Genomic DNA, 21,092 nt, shown 5'->3' with positions numbered 1-21,092 from the left:
GCACCGTACCTCTGGAATAGAGTGTTGGAGGTCTGGTATCTCCTCTCAGGACTCGATATTCCAGTCACCCGCAAGGGTAGGCTGGAAACACCGGAGCTGGATTTTCTCGGCAGGAGAAAAGACAGCGTCTTTCTCAGCGCGTCAAAGAGGAGGGGCAGCGTCCGTGGGCTTCTCGCATCTGCTGGGCTCTGCAAGGGACAGCTGTTCTGCTCCAGTATTCAACACCACCGCCGTGTTTGCTTAAGGCAATGTTGGTATAATTTATACCTGAAAGGTGCCGAGTTTGACGTAAGTTTTTGGACATAAGACGTCAATAAAGATGTCACTAAGAACTGGTCGTTCTTACAGTGCTCGCAGGAGTTCTATTAGTAATCAAAACAAAGCAAGCAGGGCTTTCCCAGGTTGCTGGGGGTTTGAGCTGTCGAAAGAACTCGGTGTGTTATCTAAGAATCTAAGGAAGTGGCTTCTGCTGTGTCATGTACTGTAATGAGCTGCAGAGACGAGTTACTGAAATATGTCTCTGATCGTTCATGCCATTATAGGGATATGTATTGATTATAGCCGTATAGGGGCATAAGGTATCGGGGTCCTGGATAGAACACAACACCCACTCCACAAATTTATGTCCATCAAATTACTAAAAACTAAAGCAATAGGATGCGCGCGTATTCCTACCCACCCCAAAATACATATTGCATTTGAAATGGCGTATGTGAAATACATGAGAGTATGGGCACTTTACGTTTTTTAAGCATAGTAATCATTCAAAAAGAGATATAGTATATGTTATCAGTTGAACGATTTTGTGAAAAATTACACATGAAATGTCTCTGAATACAGAAGAGAAGGGCGAGACTATTTCATCACATATAAATACAATTGCTGTAACATGTGCTAGAAGCCAAGATAATCTTATTGTCTCTAGATCTACTAAAAATAGAAGCTCTGTTCTTTATGAATAGTTCTACTTTAAGCAAAAGTGTTTGTGCCAGAAAAAGGTAAATATTTTGAAAAATGTCTGATTCAAAAAATAATTCATGGGGAACGGGGAACTAGAGTTCCAAAACGTTTTTCAGTAGCTTTGCTTATCAAAAACTGAAGGCCGAATTCAGAGTTCATGGGAACGCTGTGTGCCGGAATGTTTTTCCAAAAAGTTATTCTTTCTGTTCAGGGGAGAACATCATGTCAGACAGGCTCTCAAAGAATAGGTCTACATATTCAGGTGACAGTTCGACCAGGTTCGATAGTGCAGTAACCTGGCAGTTGTGAGAATGATTGCTATCATCGATGACCGCATCAGCAATGCTCACAGAAGGCCGTACCTGGGTGATGCTGCTTTTATTTATCGCTTCACTGCCGCCACCTAGTCGTAGCGCAGGAGTCTCAACGAATGCCGTCATCAGGATTGGTAGCCGCTGGGGACAACACGATGCATGAGCCGTTACAGGACTTAGCAAAGTATCGATATCCATTGGTACTGCTGATGGTAGTGCAGGACAGGTGTCTAACACGCATTCTTCTCCGCATAGCATACATTGAAGCACAGGTAAGATGCAGGTCTGCCATATAGGTCTGAATGAAAGAAACCAGGTCATGTTCAGATCTCTCAGCCGAGCCAATCCAAGGACCTTAGTTATGCGGTCTCCGTAGAACATTGCTAGGATCGTTTCTTCCATCCTTGCAGGAGTCATGTCTGAGTTTTGGCTTGCCATATCGGAGCAGGAGGGTCAAAAATAAAATGCCTGCTACAAGTCCCAAAAGTAGTGGTAGGCCGCCAAAGACCGAATGGACAATGGAATGGAATGGAATAATGCCCAGAACTGCTTTGAATGGCGTTAACAGTCCCGAAAAAATTGTCTTAAATACGTTTGAGATACCAACTGCATCCAACATATTTAGGATTTGGCTGAGCATTTCTGTGAAATGCACGGGGCAATTTGTTGATAAAAGTATCTCCGATGTTGTCCTTGCAACTTGGAGATCATACGTTTCTTTTGATGACGTGATGGGCACTGTTGTCTGCAAAAGCACAGACTTCATTCTGCTTAAAGTATCAATTCGTATAGAAGAGATTTTCAACGGAGGCCAAATTGGAGTCTCGGAATCTCCAGGGCTGTTTGGAAACAATGCTTGCATACAGCAATTGACCATGGAAGTCACGCTTACGAGATATGCTTTCCCTGGCACCAAGCCACAACAGCTGTGATCCGTTATTAGAATGTAACTCCCGTTAGAAAGTTGCCTAAAGAAAGGCTCTATCTGCGTGCAGGTATGACGTTCTGGTGGCATGAAAGGTTATTTGAAGTCCCTTCACAGGCCCCATGTAAATTAATACCCTGGCACAAAAGTATACCGCTTAGTGAATGTTTGCAATTTTCACCACTAAGAAATACATTTTTGTCGTTGTCACTATAGCATGTGTGTGTATATGGTAATTTCCATGATGACTTAATGTACCCTTTACCCAATTGTTCATACTGGCCTGTCGGTGTATACTCAAGGCAATTTCTAAATTGGAAAGTTGTTATCGGAATTGTGATAATCCCGTGTATTATCCATTCAATGACAGGTCTTTCTGACATTGTCAATGGTAATCTCTCAAGTTTTTTGATGCTCAGGATTTTGCATTGTTGATTTGTTTATCAGTAAGGTTAAAGATGGAAAACAATGACCTTGTGTTAATTAGACGCCATGGCACATAGCCTGAATGAAGATTTTGCAACGTCCAGCCTAGCTGTACAATAGAACGTAATTGGGACTGGCCACGTTGTAACATTAGCAATTCTTTATCTATTATATCTATGGCAGATGATACAATACTGTCCAGTGAATATATTCTGGAGGACAGAGTCATTAACCCATTGTCCACAACAGAAAGTGATTTTTCCAAATTAATACGATCAATTTCTCGTATTTTTTCTGCTGTTTCAATTTGCATTACTTTCCATGCCTCGTTGTATGCCGCATATACACTTGCCGCTATTAAACGTTTTTTGCGCTGTTTGCGTGGTCCCAAAATGAAATCGCGCAAATCAGCACCATCTTTAAGTAAATATAAGTGTTGCTTAATTTCTGCCAGTGTGGATGTTTCAAGCCGTTCAAGGTACAGTTTCCCTACACTGTATGTTGTTACTATCCCTGGATGTTGTCTCTGGGAGAATCTAGGGTCTGGTCTGGTCATTTTTAGCCCCTGTGTTTTGTTCAGGAATCTATCTTGTCGGTTATTATTGTCTTCTTGCCAGATTAACCATTTTTTCCAATCAGGATGTCATGTGTTCTGTTTTGATGTAAAATTTGGTATACGTCTATTTCAATATCCGTGGTTGTATTATCAGGTATTGGCTTTGGAATAGACGGTTTGTTAAGGTCTTTAATCTTAGCTAAGCCAAGACAGGTTGTTTGGTGAATTGTGTCATTTAAGAACATTATTTGTTCTGGGATCATGCAGGCTCGAAATAATGCTTCTAGGCCTTGTACCTGCCAATCTTTTGAACCCCAGATGGTTTTTGTTTCAACGTTGTTTTTCCAGAAATCAAAACCAGATGTAGTAATTTTTTCATAAAATTCTTCTGAATATATCAATTTAGTATTTGTCAGCATTGTTTTCTTCCCTGTTTTATCCAACAGTTTATAATAAAATGTTTCTGCATTACTTGTGTTAAACCCTGAGAAGTATTGGAATTTCTCATAGAACGTTTTCGAACTACTTTTAGGTGGAGTAGCACAATGTTCCCATTGGTTATATTTAAAAACATTTCTAGGTTGAGCAGATTTATGTAAATAGTGGTCTGCGTAATGTGAAAAACAGTACATCTGTTCATAATTAGATGAGCCTTGTAAATAATCATGTTCTGTAAATTTTGCTGACAACACTAAATCCGACATCATATTATTTATACTTTCAAAATCCCAATCATCAGGAAATGTACTTGGTTTTACAAAGTCACTTAATGATACCTTGAATTGGTGAGGATATTTCAAGATCTCAACCCGGCCATATATTTCATAGTCAGCCTTGTCCCACACTACCCCGCCGGGTATTGGAATGGCTGTGACATTTACTGATGATAGTTCTCTTTTCTCGATGTGAGATGACTTGTGAGGTTTCAGAACTAAGTTGATGTTCTGACTTGCTGTGTCCATTGAACTGTATTTTCCCTCAATGAATTTTCCCAAACAAAGTACCATGATGAGCCAAAGCAGGAGGAAAAATACACCTAGCCCAAACCAAAACTCTAACCATGGAGAAATAAGATAAGTTTCCTTGAGTTGATGAAAGAGTTCTGTTGCCTTTTCTTTCAAAGCTTTTGTTGCTGACGTTTCTTCTGGTTCGCTTAGATCTTTAGAGAAGTTATCGAAATTGATGAAGTAGCCAGATGCAGTTCTGTCAATTGTTGGAATTGTTTTTCCGATTTGTCCTTCATCGGGACATTCTGAGGCTACATCATTGTAGGCTGGTGTTTCTTGACGAACTGTTTCAATCTGTGTTTCAATAGGCACACGTTCCATGGCATTGTTACATAGTCCTTCTCTGTGCACTGCAGGTTTATCAAATGTGATTAGTCTTTCAGTTTGAACCTCTTGGATTGTTGCAAATTTGGATATTCTGTTATTTCTTGGGAGTCCACTTGGCCTGCTGTTGATTATAGGCCACATGATTGTGGTTTTACCAGGTCGATTGATACAACTCGGTTCTCCTTTTTACCAGCAAGGGGCGGTAGTACTACTGATCTTGTTCCGTTGATTGCTAAGACAGGTACTGCTTTTCTGTAAGAAGGCCCAAATTCCTTCTTCACCGCTATTTTCTCTCTGACTAGATCCCCAATTTCTGGAATCCAGACAGGTCTTGCTGGGACTGGTGGTTTGTCTTCAGTGGTAGATGGCTGTTGCTTAACTTTTATGTCGCTTAAGGATTTTCTTGTTTCATTCTAGTCCTGTAAAGCAGCCAAACGATCTTTGATGTCAAAGTCTTTATTTTAATCTTTTACCACTGAAGCCTGACTATCAAGATCCTGAACATACATTCTAGTTCCGAACAATAGTTTGTACTGGCTGAAACCTAGAGAACTTCTTGGCAAATTATTAAGACTACGTTGGACACTTATTAAATGTTTGACCCACCCATCACCCGAACCTAATACCTTTGCTGTTATACATTGCTTTATGTCTCGGTTTTTTCTTTCCAGTACACTGTTTCCCTCAGGGTGAAATGGACAAGAGAATCGCAACCCAATGCCCATTCTGGTCATGGCCTCCTTATAAGCTCGAGAGCCAAAAGCAGGACCCTGGTCAGAATGAAGCATGGCAATTGCGTATGTGCCGATAAAGACTCGCAAATCTTTTATAACCGTTCTGGCGTCAGCCGAGCGCTGGGGCCACATCTATATGAATCTCATACAGGAATCCACTGCGACCATGATATATTTATAGTTGCCATCCCTTTGTAAGGGACCACAGTGGTCCAGGTAAACACATGCTAATGGTTTATCTGAGATGAGAAGTGGTGTCTGCGCTGGTCGTTTCACTGTTGATACTTTCATTTTTTGACATATTTCGCATTCAAGCACATATTTCTTAGTTTGTATTCTCATGCGCGGCCACCAATATCTTTGTTTTAATAATGATATTGTGGCGGAAACGCCAGCGTGTGCAGAAGCAAGCCCTTCGTGTGCCGCTGTAATTAGTCCTAACCTGTGTTCCATGTTTGGAATTACTCTATCCCCCACTCCAGGGATTCGAGCAAAAGGAACATTATTAATATCTGTTATATATGAGTACTTTTCTGGAAAGCCTTTTGGGAGTGTTTTTCTATAATTTTTTACTGACGCACTGACAGCTTGTAGTATATCGCTGTATATTTTTGTTTTTGACCGGGTGATTGCAGCTACGGAAGCCGTTTGCACAGCTGCTTTCGCGGCTTCATCAGCCAATGAATTCCCTGCAACGTGAACGCCATCACGTTGATGACTCAGAGTGTGTATCACGTGAGTCTTTTGTAGTTCTTTCTGTAACAGAACTATTTGTTCCCAAAGCATTTTATGCTTGATTGTGCCACCCTTTGCATCTTTGAACCCGTTTTCAACCCAATTCTGCAAGTATTCATTATAAGATTGAACGCAATAATATGAATCGCACACTATAAGTGTGCGGAATTCGCGATCGGTATTCTCAAGCGCCATCTTAAATGCTAGTAGTTCAGCTTGCTGAGCTGTACAATCTCCTAGAGATTACGTTTTAGTGAGCAGTGGTCTAAATTTTCCTTTGTGCCAACGACCTTTAAAAATCGCGCACGCAGCACTATAAGCTTGTTTACACCCAACTGCGGGTTGTGCTGATCCGTCTGTATATATGATACATTCATATTGTTCTAGAGGGAGAATTTCAATTGGCAGAGGACATTCATAGTCATATAGTAAAAATTCCTGTGTCTTTAGGTTAGGATCGAATTCATATACTACGTCTGTTGCAGCAAGAGAATTAACCCATTGTATCCATCTTGGATGCAGAGCTTTAGCATTTGGAATGCTCGCTTTTGTTACCGCTTCTAGGGCAGGTATAGGTGTAACGATTATTATTCGTTTACCTTGTGCTAGGGCCCTTTCTTTAGCCACAGCAGTCTGAACCGCAGTTAGAATTTTTTCCGTTGAACTGAATTTTATTTCTGCTTTTGTGTACAAGTGAGATTTGTAAGCTATTGGTACCGTTTCTCCCTCATTAGAGGTCAGGTACGTGAATCCGCATCTTCCTGGGATGACTCGGAATACATGGTTGCGTGTATTGTCACGTGTTTCTAATTTTGTTTTAGCTAACATGTCTGTTTGCAGTGATCTCAAAATTTCTGTGTGTTTCTGAGTCCAGTTGATTGGTTTAAAATCAGGTTTAATTAATTTGTAGAGAGGTTTAATCCTTTCTGCATAGTTTAGAATATAAGTTCTTCCAAAATTCAGAAAGCCTAGAATTGATTGTAGGTTCTTCAGCGTTTTTGGTGCTTGGAGTACAGCGCACTTCTCTAAGAAGTTGTCTGCTAGGCTTTTGCCTTCACTTGATAATTTGTATTCTAAAAACAGGACAGTTAGATGGGCAATTCGTGACTTTTTAAAGTTGAATTTGTAACCCTCTGCTGCAAACCCAAGTATTATGGTGTTTACTCTTTTCAAGTGAGTATCCAAGTTGTCGTCTGTGAGATAGATGTCATCGACATAAGATAATGCCTCATCATCATATATTTGTAGTAACTCTGTTACTCTGGCTGAGAATAATCCTGGACTGTTCTTGAATCCCTGTGGGAGCCTACAAAATTTTTTCTGTGACCCCATTATTGAGAAAGCAGTCAAGTACCTACTTTCTGGTGCAATGTTTTGACAAAAGAAACCATTAGATGTGTCTAATGTTGTTTTGTATTTCTTGCAAACTATGTTATTCATTAGTGCCGCACTGTGCAAATTTTGTACCGCAAAGGTTTTGCAACATGAGTTAAGGTGTCTGTAGTCCAAGACTAGACGATATGATTTGTCTGGTTTTGAGACAGGAAACAAAGGATTGTTCATTTGAGAGGGGCATGTTTCAATCACCCCCGGGTATTCAAGTTGATCTAAAATCTCCCTGACCTGTTTTTTAGCTTCTTGCTTAATCGGGTACTGCCTTTGTGCAGTAGGTTGACATTTTAGCTGGATTTTGTGAGGAGGAGAGTCCTCATCCCATCCTACATGATTCTTATATAGTGCAGGTGCTTGAGCTACTGCCCATTTCTTTGCATATATGTATTTAGTATGAATTGGAATATGATTAGAGAAGGCAGGCATAATCATTTCTTCGCCATGAGGGCACTCCCTGACAAACTCTGGGGGCCAATCTTTCTCAGCTAGCAGGATGTCATAGCCTTTTGAGAGGTTATCCCAAACTAGACCCTTTATTTTCCTAGTCTTATCTCCCTCTATACACAGTGTTATTTCATATATCTTATGAGGTTAGCTAACTCTGGTATCTGCAGTTTCCACTTGAATGTATTCATTCGTGTCCACTGTCTCCAGAGGACTCATCAGGATCTTGCGAGCTATGCTGATTTCTGCTGCACTGTCTAGCATTGTCTGTGCCCACTCTCCGTTTTTCAACTGTGTCCTCAGTATTCTCGGCATGTTCGATTACTCTAATGCTGGCTACCTTCTTTCTTGGAAATTGCAATTTTTTACTTTGAGCAGGTTCCTTGTCTTTGGACTTGGTGTGCTCTCCTGGGTCTGACCGTCCTCTTCTTTCCGATTTCTGCAAAAAAGATCGAGAGGGACGTGTATCAATACTTTGATATCTATCAGGATTTTTCAAGTTATCCCTATTTCTAAGGTTATATCTTTTTTCAGAGGGCTCCCTTTGGGGAGACTGGTGTTCTCGAGTCAGAGTTCTTTCCCTCCGTTGAGGAGACCTCCCTCTGGACTGGAAAACTTTTTCTTTGGGAGTGGATTGTTTGTTTCCATCCCAGCTCTTTTTAGGTGTGTTTAGATTATTTTTAATAAATCATTTTTCAGGATTTTCGAGTAGTTGGGGTTTCACAGGTTTCCCACCCAAACTATCTCTACCTAATTCTTCATAGGATTTTTCTATGATTCTGGCAAGCTTAATTGGTTGATCTGTTATATCTGTTTCTTTCAATTTTTGGCGGATCGCCACAGATGCTGCTTCTCCTTTTATGTTGGCTAATAATATAGCCGAGACCTGCTTGAAGTCTTTCAGTAATTTCATACCAAGAGTTAAAGCAGGTTCTGGACCGTATTCATTCTGAATCTGTTTTAGCACATCTGGTATTACCGCCATGGACGGAACACCATGTGTTTTTGTGTAAATGGAAGCAAAGACTGTACCCCAAGTGTCACAGTCCTCCACATGTGGTGCGACCACCATTGGAAGGCAGATAGTCAGAATTCTGTGTTTCTCAATAGGGGTAGTATTCGGGAATACTGCCTCTATTTGAGTAATTTTCTGTGCTAACCAGAAAGGAATTTGTTCCCTTTTTTATGGGTGTTTTACCAAGACATGATTGTATGTTTTGTGGTGTAATTTTATTTGTGTTCCCCTGATGAGGGGTCAGCTGTGGAACATTAACAGCTGTTTGGACTGTTGCAGTCCGCATTACATATTGAACTAATTGTCTATGTATTTTAATCAGCAACTTTAGCTGTGCTAAAAGTTCTTCTTTTGACATTTTATCAATGTCTGGATGTGGTGTGTAGCTGGCTAGAACCGGCCAAGTTGCTCCTGGTCTACCTAGTGGACCGAGCCTGGTAATGTGATCGTTATGTTTTAGGGCGCCTTTAAACCAGAGCAGGTGCTCTTGGTATTTTAATGGAATTTAAATCTCCTCGAAAGGAGCGTACTCATCCGGTGGATCCTCTATTTTGTAATAGTGGAATTCGTGTGTTGTAGCGTTTGCCGCTGGAAAATTTATCCATAAATAGAATACCTCTGTCTGCCGATATTCGTGTGCCTCTATCACGAAAACGACTGTACCACCTCGTGATGTCAGTCCGTTTTCTATAAGTTTTAACGTTATAGTTTTTATTTTTTTCTTCTTCTTTTTTTTTATTTATTTTTTATTTTTTATTTATTTATTTTTTTTATCCGCCGATATTCGTGTGCCTCTTTCACGAAAACGACTGTACCACCTCGTAATGTCAGTCCGTTTTCTATAAGTTTTAACGTTATAGTTTTTTCTCTTTTATCCTCATCTGCCCGACACACGTCCCTTAGATGCGGAAGAAACCAACCAACCATCTCACTGCTTTTGGGAGCAAGGCCCTGAGAATTGATCCGCTTCACAACTCAGCAGAGAATTTTATGAGGTGATAGGAACAACCATACATCTTGTGACGATGTCTCAAGACAACTTTGTGCCAAAATATTCAGTATATAAATGTCGAATTCTGGGCAGACCACAATACTGAACTGTTGAGTGGGTGGCCTTAATCATCGGATATTGGGGGGGAAAAAAAAAACCCAAGGAGAACTCACTTCCATTCTGTCAAAAGCTTCCAAAATGTGAGATTTTGGGCTCTGCATGATCTTCTCAGATCTACCTTTGAGGTTTCATATAATGAGTTTAGCCATGCTGAGTGTGTGGGAGGGGTAGTGTCCACCCAGTGCATGCAAATCTGCCGTCTTGCCAGCAAAATGGCATAAAACAGAAAGGATCGTGCTGCCCCAGTTATGTTCTGGTCTAAACCGAGTATGACAAATTGTAAAGATATTGAGATGTCTATTTTGGTAATTGAGTCCAAAGTAGCTTTGATCTCTGTCCAGTAGGTAGCTAAATGGGGGCAATCCCAGAACATATGAGTGTCAGATGCTGAGGGCAGTTGGCATTTGTTACAGCATTTCCCCTCTTGAAATTTGGATAGACGTAAGGGAGTGAGATATGCCCGATGTAAAGTAAATAGATGGTTTTGTCTAAGCCAAACGGGTTTTACCAATTTATACAAAAGGGTGAAGGATTCTCACCAACTGTCCTCATCCATTACCTCAATTTCCCTGCCTCATAGCTGTTTTGGGAGGAGAAAATCCCCATCTACCTCCTCAAGTATAGACCAGTACCAACAAGCCACCTCTTTACCTCCAATCTGTTTTTCAACTAGTTGTTGTTCTAGAGGGTTAATACTTCCAGAATTAGGGACTTTCCTGATTAATTCTCTGACCCAACTACTAATTTGTATGTATTTAAATCTTGACAAAGTCGGGCCCACTTTATCCCTAAGGACTTCCCACGGTGTCAAGATACCTCCGCAAAGTAGGTTGCCCCATCTAGAAAGCCCAGCTGTTCTTAGGAGGGTTGCCAAAGAGTCCTGGAGGCATGGTGGAAGCCGGGAGAGTCCCAAATTGGTGCGTGAATAGAGTAATACGCCAATCCCATTTTACGCTTAATTTGTGCCCATGTCTTCAGTTGCGTTAATAGAGTCTTCAACCTCACTTTCTTGAAAAACTTTTGTTCTCCAAAGTTGAAAAGAAACCCATCCAATGGAAGGTTTGCCCCGACCAACATAGCTTTAAATAGCTTCCCATTTGAGGTAAGGTCTGGTGACTTCAGAAGCATTCTTGAATGGGAAAGCTGAAATGCCCAGGAATAATACTGTAAATCTGGAAGGGCCAGTCCACCTTTTTCTCTCCTCCTCCTCAATTTTTTCCAAGCCAACCTCGTGGCTTTGTATCCCCATATGAAAGAGTTTATTTCTTGTTGGCACCTAAGAAGTTGTTTAGGGTCAAATGCAATGGGAATTGTGTTGAAGATAAAGGTCAATTTCGGAAGGATGGACATCTATACGATGTTGACCCTCCCATAAATTGATAGTCTATGCCCTACCCAGGATCTTAAAAGGGCCCTACACTCTTTGGCCACCAGGTCTAGGTTAGTTTTTACAAAAGCATCAATATCTTGTGTAATTTTGACTCCAAGATAGCGTATTGAATGAATTGAGGGCGTCATCCCCACACCCGTATTGGCAATATTCCATGTCATCAACTCGGTCTTATCGGCGTTAATATCATAGCCAGAAATACCTCCAAATTCTTTAGCTTTATCGACCACTGTGGGGAAAGCATTTGCTGGATCACTGGTGTATATTACAATGTCATCAGCGTATAGCCCGACTTTCCTTTCCCACCCACCAAATTTAAATGGAGAAATTGGGTCATCCCTAAAAGATTGTGCAAGTGGCTCGATGTATATATTAAATAGTAAGGGGGACAGGGGACACCCCTGTCTTGTCCCCCTAGTAATCAACAATGGCTGAGTACATACACCATTCACCATGATGCTTGCACTGGGGTTTTGATAAAGGAGTCCAATTGATCTTCGAAAGTTTGGACCAAAGGCAAATTTCTTCATGGTTTCGGCTAAGTACGCCCAATTTACTCGATCAAACGCTTTAGTAGCGTCAAGGGTCATAATGGCCAAAGGAAGGGAGAAAGTAGAGGCAATATCCACTGCCCCGATCAAATCATATGTAAGGTCTGAGAGTTGTCTACCCTTTATAAAACCCTTTTGATCAGAGTGTATAATCGAGCCAACTTCACGTCCAAGTCTGTTTGCCAGTGCTGCCGCAAAAACCTTATAGTCGCTGTTTAGAAGTGAAATTGGCCTATATGAGCCGCATTTAGCTGGGTCTTTCCCGGGTTTCGGAATCAGGACAATAATCGCCTCGCCCCAAGATTTGGGTGGGGCCACACCATTTATTAAGATGTCATTAAAAAGTCTTGTCAGCACCGAGACTATTTCGGGTGCTACGACCCATAATAATTCGCCAGGGAGGCCATCCGGGCCAGTTGCTTTGCCCTTCTTCACCTTTTTGATACTCTCCCTCACTTCTTCCTCTGAAATAGGCCTATCAAGACGATCTCTTTGCTCAGGGCTAAGAGTGGCAAGAGTAATCTTCTCCAACCATCTAAGATTTGAGATGGGGTCCTCCAAGATTTCTTCATTATATATTTTCTGGAAAAAGTCCAAAAATGCCTCCCCAATATCTTTAACGGATGATCTTTCAATTGCCTCGCCCTCAACCGAAATATATTTTATATGCTTTCTTGCCTGGTCTGATTTAATTTTCCAGGCAAGGACCTTACCTGCGGACTCACCATATTCAAAATTGGAAAGTTTACTTACTTCCCATTTTAGGGCGACCCTTTCCTGAAGAATATTTTCTAGCTTCTCTTTTAGTTCTTTACGCTGTTCTTTTTCCATATTGGTCCCAGTTCCAGAGCCAATACGTTGATCCAATAATGCAATGTCCCTTTCGATATTATTGATCTTGGCTCTGTAAATTTTCCCTCGATAAGAGGCCCTATTAGTTATATAGCCTCTCAAATAAGCTTTGTAGGCCTCCCATACTATATTTAACTGGGTGGAATTAATATTTGTGTCCATGAAAAGTTTTGTTTCATGGATTAGGAGGTCTGTTTCCTCTGCCTCTAAGAGAATAGTGCGGTCAAATGACCACAAAGCCTGAGAGGGTTGCTGGACCGATTGCAAACAAAAAATTATAGCGGAATGGTCCGATAAGTGTAAGGGCAAGTACGTTAAGTCCTTTAGGTGGTCTCTTAATGAATAACTAAAAAGGGCGTAGTCAATTCTTGATTTGTGGTTATATTTATGGTTATGGTATGATACGCCAAGTACCCTACCTGCTCTCTCCCTCCATGGATCCCCCAATCCGAGTGTCGACATAACATCCCCAAATACCTGCCTAGATTTTTTAAAGGTTAATGCCCTTGAGTTGGGGGATTTATCTAATTCTGGATTAAGTACCAAGTTAAAATCTCCCATCCAAATTATCGGACCTTGTGTTGATAATAACTGATTCTGAATTTTGATCAGAAATGAGGGGTCATCCTGATTCGGACCGTAATAACCAACCAAATTGTATATGCTATTATCTAGATTGACTCTAGCGTATAGCCATCTCCCACTTAAATCCTCCTCATGTGCAGGAATCTGGGCTTTTATTTGCTTTTTAAAGATAATTAATATACCTCGAATATTTGCATTGTGATTAGTGCAAATAAAACAGTCTACCCATCTGATTTTACTTAACATTTCCTTCACTTCGTGTTGGAGCAGGTGTGTTTCCTGGATGACTATGACCTGCGCCGGAGAGTCCTTCAGGTATTGCAGTATTCTATGTCTCCTACTCTTAACACGCAGGCCATTGACATTCCAGGACAAGAATATTAGTCCCATCAGCCGGTGTCCAAACCCCCACCCCTAATCCAGCTCAATGAGAAGTAGCATCTCCCAGTGAGAATCGGATGAAATATAGATAAAAGTATAATTGATGGAATTTGTGTATTTGAAACGGTGCCTGAGCAGTGAGGATATTTTATGATTTTACCCCATCCCCCCTCCCCCCCCACCCTGGAAAACCCCCCCTTAATTACTCTGGCTATTGATGCCAGATTTGCCTCTCCGTGGAGTTCCATATGCCCAGGTCAGTTACAGGATTAAAATGTAGCCCGGCATGCCTTAATTCTTTCTAGGGGAAAACATTCATGTTTATATAAAGTAATTTTGCTAATTATAATTAAGTTTAGGTGTTTGTCACACACCTTCCTACATATCGGGATGATTAAACTAATACGTATTCCCAATTTAGGTAATATATGTATATTTTAATGTCAAATATACATATATACATATATATTTAGTCTTTTATCTTTCCTATCTTTATTACATTTTTTTTTCCCTCTTTCCCCTTCTTTTTTTTTCCTTCCTCCCCTTTTCTCTTTTTTTTTCTTTCCTTTTCTTCTTTTTTTTCCTTTTTATTTTTTTTATTTTTTATATATACACCCTCTGTGAAGAAACCTTTCTCCTACATTTCCTCCTAATATCCCCCATTCCCTTCACCTCTTTTCTTTACATTATATTTTAGCTCGGTGGCACAGTGTACCATGTCTGTTTTTAACCTAGGGAATTTTACTAAACATTGCCCTGTTGATGATCATTAATAGACGTCAAAAGTTCGTCTGCCTCCAATGAGGAATGGATGTTGTGCATTTTGTTATTATACATGACCCTGAGAAAAGCAGGGAACCTCATTTGGACAGTGGCTCCCAGAGCCCTGAACTTCTCCATTTTCTGGCCTAACTCCCATTGTCTATCCAGAGTAGATTTAGATAAATCAGATGTTATAACATAAGAGAAGTCTTGAGCTTTTAGGGCAGTGGCCTTTAGGGCTAAATTCAAAATCTTCTCTTTTACAGTGTAAGTCAGAAAATTAACTAGAATTTTCCTAGGTTTAGACCTTCCCTGTTTTAAACGGAAAGGGTCTCTGTGAGCTCGCTGAATATCTTTTTCTAGCTCTTCCACGGATTCCTCCAGATTTAAGGACTCTTTAAGCAGGGACGCTACAAATTTTTTCATTTCAGTCCCCTCTTTTCCCTCTGGAACTTTCAGGATTCTAATGTTATTTCTCCTTGAGTAGTTCTCCAAAGATTCCACTCTCTCTTTTGTTGCGTTCCCTTCACGCCTTAAGTAATAGATCTTTTCATTAGCAGAGTCTAATTTAGCTTTTAGTTCATTTACTGTGCTTTCGAGATTATCTGTCCTCTCCGAGAGAAGATCTACTCTCTTATCCAGGGCATCGAACAACGCTTTTATCTCCTGCTGGTTACGTTTTGATTCAGCGAACCCAGTTTTAATTTCCTGAAGTAAATCCTCCAGTGAGATCTTCTCCTTCGTCTCAGAGGTCCCGCCAGCCTTATCATGAGTGGTCAGAAGCCCAGTTTCTTCCGAAGTATTGGGACCACCTGAGTCTACTTCCCCCTCCACTTCCACTGGGACGAAACCTTGAGTCTCGTTTGTATCGCCCATCTTATTATTGTCCTCCAGTGGTCCGCTAGGGATTTCTAGAACTTGAGGCAAAACCCTGAAATAGGATCTAAGTGAAGGGGTAAGCCTCGCTGCACTACCTTTAGTGATTTTGGGTCTTAATTTAGAGCCATTTTTTGAGTCTTTTGGACCTTTTTGCCCAGACACCCGGGGGGGGCGTAACCGTAGTTACTGTAGTGACGTATTTTGCGATGTGACCGCCTGAAAACACAAATATAGAAGGACCCCGAATAGTATCTTTAGAGCCGGGTTCTGATTCTTCTACAACGCCTTTAGGTCCCTCATTAGCTCCCTCCTTGTCGCTACCAGGACTGAGACCCAATTTGGTAAAAGTATCAGCAAGAGTGTAAGCTTTAACAATTCCTCTGTCTAAAGACGGTTCCCCTTCAACAATCTTACCACCCTTAATAGCCACACATCCCTTCCCAAACACCTTACTTGATGGTAGTGCACAGGCGAGTGATTTTTCTGCTCCATCCTCCTCTGGTTCTGTCCTGGTCCTTGTCTTTGTTTTTTTATTTTAGCTTTGAGGCGACGAATCTTCTGAGTTTTGCCCACGTTGAGGGTGTCTGAATGGGTTCCTTTGCTTGTATTAGGGCACTTTAATGGTGTGTAAAGGCTGCTGAGGTCACCTCTAGCAGCCGCTCTGTGGCTCCTTCGCAGCTCCACGGCTGCCTCTGCCCACCGGGAAAGTGTAGCTAAGGGCGGGATCCTGGCACCACACATCCATAAACCAGCAAACTAGACGTTTTTTATTTTCTTTTGTTTTTTTTTTATATGGTTTGAGATAATGCCAGTACTGCTGCTTTCTATTCTATTCAGTTTTTTTTATTTTTATTTTTTTTAATATGTTCTTATATTGCTTCTGTAAAATCCCCATAAGATCAGGAAAGCCAACACTTGGGGGAAGAAGCCACCTGTTCCCGCCTCGTTCGAAGCGTGCCTGCCTTGACTTCACAGAAGTGCCTCGGAAATGGGGTCGGACGTCTACCGCTGACGACAGCAGACGAGCAAGCAGACGCGAAAGGGTTGCGGAGCAATAGTGCAACACTGCTTCTAAGAGCCGGCAGGTAAGCCTCGGAAGCCCGATATCAATCTGATGTAGGCGGGTAGAGTAGGGCGCCTCTCACAGCGCTCCGCTACTCCGCTGCTCCGCTGCTCTTACTCAGAGCGGCTCCCGGTTCCTGTCTCGGCTCCTGTAGGCTCCCCTAGGCTCCTGGCTCCGGAGGCTCCGGAGGTGCTTCGGGAACTTCGGGAATCAGTCGGACGCCAAACGCCAAACGCAGCAGCTGAGATAGTACGCTAAGCACTGCAAAAACAGCGTTAGCTTCGATGAAGTTATAAACAGAAGATTTACTGCATGCTCTCTCTCTCGGGGGAATCGTGTTGGTTACATGCCGATTTACCGCAGGATCAAAGGGCTAGCTGGAGCTCCACGGAAGAGACGCGACCTGCCCTAGCCGGCGGCCGCCATGTTTTCCCCCGATCGCGCGCCCCTTGCCTCCAATGTTATAGTTTTTCTTATGTTGACCGGAATGATAATTGCACCCAGTTCATTAATCCCTGTAACATCGGGACCCTGTTGATTCACATCTACTGTGACTTCATCTGTTTCGTTGCTATTGCCATTCACTGACATTGTCTTAGTGAAGGTTTGCAGAGCAGGTTTCCAAGGAAACAAAGATTAGGTGCACAATATTTTGGAACACTGTATCCTTCAACGTTGAATAAACCAAAACTCTACATAGGAATCTCTTCCTACTAAGTTCGGGCGGATTTTAACCTTTCACCCACTCCAGACGTCTATTGGAGTATTTACGGGGTAAAGGGTCTGTGTGAAAAAGCACAACTGAGTTACTCTAACGTCTTGCGTTAGTTTTATCGCCTTACCAAACGTTGGGCGCCATGTAGTGTAGTTCCTATTTTCCCTATAGGCCCTGCGCATTGGAATAACATAAACAGCAGTGTAGACGTAGGACAGCGGTCTTCTAGGTCTCTACTGACTATGTTAGACTTAATTTAGGTTTGCGCCAGCTAGCTCAGAGGTCACTGGAAACTTTCTTGACTGAATAGGAAGTGATCAGCGTCCCTGGCTCAGACAAGAAGGGATTCAGCTTCCGACAACCGCATTAACATGACAACTTTGCTCGTCAGAATAAGAGTCAATCTCTAGAGTCGTGTGAAACAATAGACAGCTATTTCACTCAGTCAGTTGTGCAGAATTACTTTCACCAGTATGCAGAGAATAGAGAGACGGGCATTTTCAATAAAAGGTATCATTTATTGAACAGTCTTCCTTCTCATGCAAGAGAAATGAATTGCCACAATTGCAAGACTTGTTATTATAAAAAGTGCGTACAGTAAAAGGAGTATAACGAAATAATACTGTAAAAGCATTTATATGGTTTCTTAGCCATAAGATGGTTAAAATGAATAAAATATATACATTCATATATACATTTGGCTAACGTCCTCAACTGGTGCTTCTAACTATGCCTACCCCGGTGTACCTGACCTAAGCCTAATACATGGGAGGGAGTAAGTAAGTAGCAGTTTTAAGTTAAGTTGGTTTTGCCAAGGGTTTGCTTCAAGAATTCTCTCTAATGGTTTAGTCAGCACCGTACCTCTGGAATAGAGTGTTGGAGGTCTGGTATCTCCTCTCAGGACTCGATATTTCAGTCACCCGCAAGGGTAGGCTGGAAACGCCGGAGCTGGATTTTCTCGGCAGGAGAAATGACAGCGTCTTTCTCAGCGCGTCAAAGAGGAGGGGCAGCGTCCGTGGGCTTCTCGCATCTGCTGTGCTCTGCAAGGGACAGCTGTTCTGCTCCAGTATTCATCACCACCGTTGTGTTTGCTTAAGGCAACGTTGGTATTATTTATACCTGAAAGGTGCCGAGTTTGACGTAAGTTTTTGGACATAAGACGTCAATAAAGATGTCACTAAGAACTGGTCGTGCTTACAGTGCTCGCAGGAGTTCTATTAGTAATCAAAACAAAGCAAGCGGGGCTTTCCCAGGTTGCTGGGGGTTTGAGCTGTCGAAAGAACTCGGTGTGTTATCTAAGAATCTAAGGAAGTGGCTTCTGCTGTGTCATGTACTGTAATGAGCTGCAGAGACGAGTTACTGAAATATGGCTCTGATCGTTCATGCCATTATAGGGATATGTATTGATTATAGCCGTATAGGGGCATAAGGTATCGGGGTCCTAGATAGAACACAACAACTACAGAGCGAGCGTTTAGCAGGAGACATTTGACAAACACCATTGGTGGTGCCTTAAAACCCTTTATGATCCTGTTTGTGTCCTTGTCCCTACAACCGTTATATCTATCTCTTCCAATTCCAGGCTCGCTGGCTTGCCGCTGTTTCTCTGGCTTATTTGTAGGCGTGGGGAACAAAAAGGAATCTGCATTGATTTGAAAGGGGCAGTTAGTGCAGGGTGCCTCGGTCCCATCCAAGTATTGAGAGAGTATATTGTGAAGTACACATGTGTTTCTTCGCAATTAGAGCAGTTGTTTCCTGCCATAAATTGGGGCCCCCATTTAGCCAGGTGTTCTGGCGCTGGTCACACTCCGGGCGCCGCTAGATATAGAGAAGGAGGGCAGAAAAGACTTGAGCGTCAACCCCAGTGCAGTGCGGTCCCATCTAACATCCGGGTACCGCAGGGGCCGAACGCCAAGACTGGTAGTGATTCATTGAAGAGACTTGTGTGGGTACAGTGCAGATGGTCAAGGTTAAAAAGATAAACAATTATGATACTAAGTATCGGGTTGGTGCAGCAGCGTAGTGATTATGACAGGAGTGGGCTTTCAAATTAGGCATCTACCTATCTCACACCATCACTACTCAACACCTGTGAGAAACACAGATAAAGGTGCAAATAAGGTCCTGTGAGTTTCCTGATAACTAATGCCACACCCTGGTGTGTATCCACAAATGTCAGAATCTCACTCACTCAGGGATGTCTGAACCAATGCTGATCAAAAACCAATTGCCAAACACATGTCTCAAAAACAACTTCCAAAGAAGTCCAAAAAGCTCAGCCATGTGCAGGCAAACAGTGGATAGACAATGTGACCCTAGACACAGGAATACATAACATTTTTACTCTGGCCAACTGCACAGACACCATCAGCCAGCCTAACCAAAAATACATGATAAAATGCCAATCATCAACACTAACTGTGATCAATAGAACAAATCTGCTACCACAGACATAGACACTCCACCAGTTACCAAGTGAGCATGGTGTCAATGTGTAGCACAAGCATGTACATGCACACTTCTGACAAGTGAAAGGTCAAATATAGGAGGCCATACCACCACTGTGCACTCAAAACAAGCTAATGAACAAGACTCCACATTGATGCATGTGACCTTCACACATGAAATGCACACTACAAATACAACACACATTTGAATGTAATACAATACACAAACTCCTCACACACAATGTTATGCAAATAAATCAATACACACACATTGACCTGTCCGTAGAAAGAGACAACACAGGACAAAGTCTGCATCCCTCAACAACAAATACACACCATATGCCCATACAACATCTTACATGGCGAACTCAGCTGGACATCAGGGGGACACACACCAGGAAAGGACTAGGCAACATAAACTGACAGCCTTGCATGCACAGTAAGCGGTGTGTGAACACCAACAAAAGTATCAGACATATCTTAATGCCACACCATGAACTTCAACACCAAAAGTCATCACAGGGCACAGATCACATCACACTCAAAATGGGTAGCAGTACCTCAGCAAACACACACACACTTTAGCTATCACCTACTGCTGCATAACTCAGGAAAACACAGATGCATGGAACATGACTAAAGTATTGCGCTGGAAAACCATCTGCACTGTACATGAGCAAACATGACTGCAATCAAGTAGAAGAAAATAGTACATGACAAATTATCAAACTGTCTTGAGTGGAACATTGGTCCTGGACACAGATCATCCTCCCACAGTATAGTGTCGCACTATGAAGTGGTGGGGAGGGTCACACACTGGCGAGGCATGGGGTGGAAGACATTAGACTGAAGTGGTGTGTGCATCAATATTGGACAGGTGAGGAGTGTACACATGGAAACACATGGAGGAGTAACTCACAATATGTAGGTAGCAAAAGACCACATGGGGGATGGTATGACTCTTAATACCACATACTCGTCCAAATATTGTGTCAAGTGACAGCAATGCATCAGAAAAGCCACTTATAATGTCAGTTTGCCTGAGCAGCTCAGCACAGTCAGCACAAACGTAAACAAGAGTCATGGCTGATTACAAAACCACAACACAGACATTGCAGTGAACCACTCTGCATATTCACAACTGACAGTGACAACAAGTAGGTGTACCACAGGACTGCAAGGTCACACCGACACACTGCACAGTGCTCAACCAACAACTCCTACATGTGCCCACAATCTAAAGCAGGTGTCTGATAATGTAAACAAACAGGCACTCATTACCTGGATCATACATGTGTGTAGGTGTCATGTTCAGGGGCACATACACCTCAACACTCCTGCCAATGACAGGCCGATCCCACTTTATGACTACTCAAGTGCACAAAATTCAAATGTGACTGTTAAGCCAGGCCCACACAAGATGACTCCACATCTACAGTGATGTTCACACATCAAGATAGATCCCACATCAAGTTATCCTGTGGATTGAATTCACTTATGTTGTGGTATATTATCCAAATA

Source organism: Lissotriton vulgaris, chromosome 1_1 (assembly GCF_964263255.1).
Source record: "Lissotriton vulgaris chromosome 1_1, aLisVul1.2, whole genome shotgun sequence".
Lineage (NCBI taxonomy): Eukaryota > Metazoa > Chordata > Amphibia > Caudata > Salamandridae > Lissotriton > Lissotriton vulgaris.
This window is presented reverse-complemented; position numbering follows the sequence as displayed.